This window comes from Lissotriton vulgaris, chromosome 4_1 (assembly GCF_964263255.1).
Source record: "Lissotriton vulgaris chromosome 4_1, aLisVul1.2, whole genome shotgun sequence".
In the NCBI taxonomy this organism is placed as follows: domain Eukaryota; kingdom Metazoa; phylum Chordata; class Amphibia; order Caudata; family Salamandridae; genus Lissotriton; species Lissotriton vulgaris.
The window spans coordinates 625047888-625053902 of record NC_141691.1 but is presented as its reverse complement, the minus strand read 5'-3'; positions in this window follow the sequence as shown (position 1 = coordinate 625053902).

Below are 6015 nucleotides of genomic sequence, written 5' to 3'. Positions count from 1 at the left end.
AAATTACCTAATCGGTAAAATTACCGAATCTGTATTTTTAGATGTAGGTAGCACTGTAATCAGTGCTACAGGGCTTTAAGAATTCGTTATTTACCACCAACTAAAAGTTGGTGGTATATAATGAAAAGCTTTGAAAAAACATTTTTTTTGCTTTTCAAACGCTGCCATGTTGCAGACATACATGCCCTTAGGGCATGTATGTCTGCAACATGTGCCCCCATACACGATTGAGGGGTGCAACAGGGTGTCAAAGTGACACCCTGCCACCCTTCAATGTTTCCCCCAATTACCGAATCGGTATTTACCAATTCGGTAATTGCCATTCATTCCTTTGGACCTCCAGGCCCATAGGAATAAATGGCAATTACCGAATCGGTAAATACTGATTCAGTAATTACCGATTCTTACCGATTCAGTAATTTCAAAAGAGAAATTACCTACATCCCATTTACCTACTCCTAAATACCGAATCGGTATGATTCGGTATTTAAGAGTAGGTAAATCGAGATTACCTACATCTAGCCCTTTGTCTCTTATTCTATCCACTCCTTCATTGGATAATGTCATTGCATAGGGAGTCTGCAGCCATTGTAAAATAGTACCTGTCATGAGATTTCGATGCTCTGATTGAGAACAAATTGCAACTGGGCATTTAACCCTAAATTGAGATAAATTCATTTGTTAACCTTACCGAGAGTCTGTTACTAATTATGACTAAATGATTGGTAAATTATTATTATCATTACCATCAACTACTCAACTAATTGGTCCATCGACCAAATAGAGGAAGAGTTGATATCAAGATTAGATATGAGACAGATATCCCGAAAGGAACAACAAAAGAACATTTTGATGGAAAGTAAACAAATTAACACCGGCGCCTCAGGGATATTGAGTGAATGTGTATGGGCCATTGTATTATGTTGTTGAGTATCGATCCCTGATCAATTATTTGTATTGGCGCTGGATCACAACGTTCTTTTAATATCAGGGACACAACATTATTTTTAATATTAGGGAAAGCAACAGCAAAACTTGACCCAGCAGACTGTAAAACAGGTCCACAAAAAGTTAAGAACAGTTCCACACTGACCTGCAGACAGATTTCACAGGGCAGGCAGGCTTCCTGATGAGGAGGGCAGAGCGGCTTGAAGGGTGCCAACGAAGTGAAATAAACTGGTCGGCAAGAAGGGGGGAAGACTGGCCCGATCCAGGAGAGGCCCCCTGCTGCCTGTGCAGTCCTTTTGGCAGATCTGATAGAGCAGGCTGCAGGCGGCATCTTCCTCACAAAGGTAGCAGGAAGCTTGCGGAAAGGCTCCTTAAAAGTCAACTGTGAATGCATGACAGCTGACTTTTAAAGGGCCTTTGCTTCCTGCTAGTACTGTGTGCTTGTAGTCACTGAGACTTTCAGTAAACCCAAAGAGGGCCAATGGAGCATGGGCAGTTAAGTTGATATTGTGTTGCTTGAGTCGCCCTCATTTATGTTTACTGAAACCCTCTGGGGAATATCGCTGCGAAGCAGCTGTGCTGGGTTGCCCAAGCAAGAACAGGGCAATAGAAATGATCCGCAGCCCCTTAAGCAAGGTCTGCCAGGCTGCTGGGGACCCGCGGGCCATACTTAAAAAAAAAAAAAAATTATCGATTCAACAAAGTTTTAGAGGATCTCAAATTGTGATGGTTCCATGTCATCCACTGATCAAGGGCTCAGAGGCAACTGAAAGTTTTTGAGTTTCTACTATTTTTGGGGTTTTCCAGTTTTAAAAGTATTTGTGTGTCATCTGGATAGTTATAGCAGGTGAACTGAAATTCATTGATCACTCCTGTAATGGCTTCATGTAGATGTTGAAAAGCATGGCTGAGATGATGAATCCTGAGTGACTCCTGCTTTTTATGATGTAGGGTTTGGATGAGAAAGGAGTATGAATTAGATTTGTTCTATTTTGAAGGTAGAGTCAAGAGCATACCCTCTATGCCGGCTTCGTGAAGTCTGTGGCTTAGAGTGTCATGATCAACTGTGTTGAAGACAGCTGATGGATCCAAGAGAAGAAGTGCAACAACCTAATTGTGGTATACTGTGTTTTTAAGATCATCCACTTTAGCGATTGGGGCAGTTTTGGTGCCATCCATGGATTGAATTCTATTTGGAAGTCCAACACTATGGAGTTATCTTCAATGATTTGTGATAGCTGGGTGAAGACTGATCTTTCTATCAGTTTACCAAGGAATGTTCCATTTGCAATAGGTCTGTAGTGTTTGGGGTCTTGCGTGTCCAGGTTTGACTTCATTAAAAATGGGCATATATATGTTTTTTGAGTCTTTTGAAGAAACCTTTAATTGTAGAATCTGCAGAGTCACACTAATGATGTACTGTACATGATGTAGGGTCCGCCAGCAAACCACCCTGTCATGTATTTATTTTGTTCTGAAGGAACCTGGGATTAGTTGGACAAGATAGACACAATTCCCTCATCTCAGTGACTAAAAGTTAGATGTAAGAAGATCGAAAACCATGTTTGACTTTTAACCCTTCAATGTTTTGCCAACATTTTTGACATTCGAGAGTTTACAATCCAGAGGGTGTGGGGATGTTGAAACCCATGTATTTGTTCTAAATTGTTTGAGCGACCCAGTAGCTGAAAGTTTGGCCTGTTACGTTGACAAAAGCTTGGAGTCTGGTGATTTTTAAGTGCACGTCGCTCATGCCTCATGACACAGCTCAGTTAATTCAACATGGCAATTATTTTCATATGGAACGAGGGAAGTAGTAGCGTAGCTGTAAACAAATGTTCATCTTGCAAGCATTGCTGGATTAGAATGTGTTTCCTGGTACCTGTAAGAGCAGGCCTAGGGGCATTTTCTGTTGGCACAATCGAAAAGGGAGTGTTGTTAATAGCACTGCTCAAAGCTCTGGGATTTACACCTACACGAAACTGTAAGTTTATCACAACCAGGGAGAAATGTAATGGCAGAACCACAGCATTGTTTCATAGTCTGGCCAGGATGTTATTCTTCCTCCCTCTGAAGAACAAAGACATACCTAAAAAGGAGTTAGCTTCAGGCCAAGCAAAGCAGCGTAGTACATTGTTGTTGTACAGTGTCATACAGTTCACCGTGACTCTTCATTGTGGTATGAAACTATGCTGCAGACTTGGTTTTCCCCTACTTGCAACAAAGGAAATACTGTAGAAGTGCATTAATTTCTTAGTTAAGCACCCTACAATAAATACTTAAGGAATCTGAGGAGTTATCTGTGGCGATGATTTATTAAGATACAAAAAGTTATCGGAAGCAACACTCGAATTCTATTTCTTGCTAAAGAAAAGATCATATTGAAAGGGTCGCACTCACAAAATGTGGAAAAATTATTTTAAAATATGTACGGGTCAGGGTGACATGTGCGATGTGCGATATGATAAAATTCATTACTAAAAAATTAGCTTTCAAGACTTATAAACTGCGGGAAATCACAGTATCCAAAGAAAACGTATTTTCTAAGAAGACGTCTAGCAAAAACAGTGACTAGAGAAAGTAATCGAATAAGGGAAGAGTGGTCTATGCGGTCCCCTGAAATTCTGGCGTAGCTTTAGAACGTGATTGGCTCAGTGCCTCAAATATTTGCCACCTGTTTTCACAAGATACATTTATTTTTTTGGTAACAAATAAGGACTGATTTAAAAGAAATTGTTATTACATGTCCTAGGTTTCTACCTATCGGGCCCACAGGGTGATGACCAATTAGCAGACCCAAACACAAGGCTAAATATTTTGAGGGAAATGTACTCTCATTTAAGAATATCCATGTTATAATAGACTTTAATAGAAAGGGGCATTATAGCAATTCACTGACTTTTTACTAGAAACATGGGGGCATATTATCAAGGGGGTTTATCTCCGCTTTTTTGGCTTTAAAAGCCAAGAAAGCGGAGATAAAATTATCTCCGTATTACCTAGCTGTCGCTAACACCAGTTAGCGACAGCAAGTAGGAGATAGCGACCATCTTGGGCCCCACTTTGCATGTCAGTGATATTTATCACTAATGACATGCAAAGTGGGCGTGCCAAGATGTTAGCGACTGGAAACAGTCGCTAACATCGCTACCTCCTATTACCAACTTTTGAAGATATTCGTGCTAAGCGCGAATATCTCCAAAAGCTAACACCTGCCCTGAGCAGTTCTTAGCCATGTTATCCAATGGGAGGTGGATAACATGGCTAAGAGCTTTAGCTCGGTAATGCATGAATATCGCTGACTTTTCAGCGATATTCATGCATTGCGGCCGATTTTTATCGCATCTGCGATAAACCTTGGTAATACCAAGGTTTATCTGCGATAAAAATCGCCGCAGCTCAGCGGTAAATTTTTGTCTCTAACCAAGCAATAGCGATAATTATCTCTATTGCTTGGTAATATGCCCCATGGTTCTCCGGAAGTGGGGTGGACTTTGGATAGACCTGTGTAATCTTGTGGAGAAGTAAGACTTGTAGGCATGAAGGTTTCTAAAAAGGAAACATAAAGTTGTGCATTCTAACATTAGGAAACTGAATGATCAATTCATAGTTGCAGGACACGTCTCGGCAGTTTACAAACTGGAAGGAGAATCCAGAAATTGCAAAATCTAATAAATACAACATTGGCAAAATCAAAATGTTTCGGCTTACCAATGCAGTGAAGAGCTATTGGCTTTGCCCATCATTTTTGATCTGCAAGAGTGTGCGTGGTTGTTAGAAATGGGGGTCTCGAGTTGGCAGTGCCTGGCCAGAGTCCAAGTAGGGAACCTTCTTTCTAAGTGAGAGTAAGGGGGCTACACCCTTTGATAACCCCTGCTCAACCCTGTGGTAACGTAGCAAGAGCAGTTAGGCTTATCTCAGAGGCAGTGTGTAAAGCATTTATGATCATACACAGTAACACAGTGAAGAACACTACAAAGGAACACCACACAAGTAGTTATAAAAAATAAGTTTCCTTATAAATAGACTTAACACAAGACCAATAACAGTAAAAAGCCACAATACTAAAACATGGGGGTAATCTTGAAAGGCTGGAAATAGAGTTCAAAGTGTTCAAATAGGGGCTCAGTTCAAAGCAGGGGTCTCTGCGACCCTTTTACTTACAAAGTACCTGGACTTCGTAGCAAAGCAAACAAAATGACGCTACCTAGCTGTAGGGATGATTTTCCACACGCTAGGCCGGCATTGCGTTGAATCCTTGCCGCAAGGGAGGATGATGCGCCGGGCTGCGGGTGTGTGCGGGACAAAGCAACAGATTTCTTCACGCTAGGCCAGTGATTTGTTGAATCCTTGCCTCGAGGGAGGATGATGCGCTGATCCTGTTGCGTCTGCGATCTTGTTGCGATGAAAGAAAATGGCGCCCGCGAGGGAGCAATGATCCGGGTGCGATGCGAGGAAAATGACAGACGCATGGCATCCGCGCTGCGATGATCCGGGGTCAGTGAGCCTTCAAAAAGCCCGCAAACGTACGATGATCTATTGGGTTAGCGAGTACTTTGTGGCCCACAAGCGTGCAATGCGATGGTCTTTGGTGTGTGAGCGCTCGGCGGCAGCAGCGCGTGGATTTTTCTTACGCTCTTCCGCTGCAGCGGCTCGCAAGCGGGCGTTAGCGACAATTTTCAGCACTATCTTCTCGGAAGTAGAACTAGAGGCCCTGGAACTCACAGTGGCCTCACCTGCAAATAGAAATATTCATTGGGAGGAATCAGGAGGCTGGTGGGGAGTCAGTTGTGCCTGTGACTCCAGCAGGAGCAGGAGGCTAGCTCTCTTCTAGCCCTTGGGTGATTGCTTAGCAAAAATAAAAGTCTCTCAAAAGTCCTTTTCCCTCTTCTTCCAAGTCCAAGGGGAATTACTGAAGGCCAATCAAAGAAACAACACACAAGCACAAGGACAGTCCGAGCATCCCGAGCATCTTGAATATTCACCCCTACCAATCCAAAGACAGGGGGAAACACGGGAAAGTACCCAAACGGCCACCATATGGCCGCACCTAATAAATACCATGGA